The sequence below is a fragment of the Triticum aestivum genome, chromosome 4B (genome assembly GCF_018294505.1).
Source record: "Triticum aestivum cultivar Chinese Spring chromosome 4B, IWGSC CS RefSeq v2.1, whole genome shotgun sequence".
NCBI classification, from domain to species: domain Eukaryota; kingdom Viridiplantae; phylum Streptophyta; class Magnoliopsida; order Poales; family Poaceae; genus Triticum; species Triticum aestivum.
In genome coordinates this window covers 305595653-305597310 of record NC_057804.1, presented here as the reverse complement: position 1 = coordinate 305597310, position 1658 = coordinate 305595653, and positions in this window count along the sequence as shown.

Genomic DNA, 1658 nt, shown 5'->3' with positions numbered 1-1658 from the left:
TCCAGGAGTTGCAAGTAGTTTCTGGTGTTTGTAGTATGCTGGAGGCCGTGGACAGCGCTGACCGTAGGGGTGGGCTGTGATGCGGTAGGCACGTGGCCGGGTAAATCGGGCGCCCGTTTGGTGTCACGGAACCCTGTTCACATCGTTTGGGGCTGTGAGCGAAACTCCGGCCGGATCTCCTCATGGATGGAACCCGAATAGGCGATAAACCTGGACTAGAGACTTGAGTGTTTAGGCAGGCCGTGGCCGACACCCACGTTGGGCTTCCGCTTGAAGGTTGCCGAGTACATGTCGTGTAAACGGCGGTAAGTGGTGAGAGCGTGTGTGAAGAAGTACACCCCTGCAGGGTTAATATGATCTATTCGAATAGCCGTGTCCGCGGAAAAGGACTTCTGGGTTGCTTATATCAGTTCATAGACAAGTGAAAGTGGATACTCTAAAATACGCAAGATAAGTGTGAGTGCTATGGATGGCGATCTCGTAGGGAGACGGGAGCGGATCCATAGTGGTGTATTGATATGGTGAATATGTGGACTCGTGTGCGCCACCTCAAAAGAGTTACATTGCAGTCGTAGTTTAGGATAGCCACCGAGTCAAAGCTGGCTTGCTGCAGTTAAACCCCACCATCCCTTTGTTGATAATGATGCATATGTAGTTAGTTCTGATGTAAGTCTTGCTGGGTACATTTGTACTCACGTTTGCCTATTTTATGTTTTGCAGAGAGACTTCGGTCTCACTAGTAGTTCGCGTGGTCTTCGACGTTTAGCTTGTTACCTCAGCTACGATCTTGTGCCTCGGCAGGATCTGATAGATAGTCAGGCTTCTCAGCCTTTTTCATTTATAGTTGTCTGTACTCAGACATGATAGCTTCCGCTTGTGCTTTGACTTGTATGCTCTGAGTGTTGGGTCATGAGACCCATGTTTGTAATATCTCGCTCCTCGGAGCCTATTGAATAAACTACTTGAGTCGTAGAGTCATTTTGTGATGCCATGTTGTATTGCACATATCGAGCATATTGTGTGTATGTTATTGAAATGCTTGGTATGTGTGGGATCTGACCATCTAGTTGTTTATCTTTAGTAGCCTCTCTTACCGGGAAATGTCTCCTAGTGTTTCCACTGAGCCATGGTAGCTTGCTACTGCTCCGGAACGCTTAGGCTGGCCGGCATGTGTCCTTCTTCGTTCCTGTGTCTGTCCCTTCGGGGAAATGTCACGCGGTGAATACCGGAGTCCTGTTAGCCCGCTACAGCCCGGTTCACCGGAGTCCTGCTAGCCCAGTGCTACAGCCTGGATTCACTCGCTGATGACCGACACGTTCGATGCTGGGTCATGGATGCCTGTCCCTGTAAGTCTGTGCCGCTTTGGGTTTACGACTAGCCATGTCAGCCCGGGCTCCTTATCATATGGATGCTAGCGACACTGTCATATACGTGTGCCAAAAGGCGCAAACGGTCCCGGGCAAAGGTAAGGCGACACCCGTGGGAATACCGTGCGTGAGGCCGCAAAGTGATATGAGGTGTTACATGCTAGATCGATGTGGCATTGAGTCGGGGTCCTGACAGTCGACTTGAGTGGCTCCGTCTTGAGTATGAAGAATTTAAAGAAGGCCGGTTCACCAACAAGGCGCGGATCTCGTCCATCCTTGCATCGTTCTCTT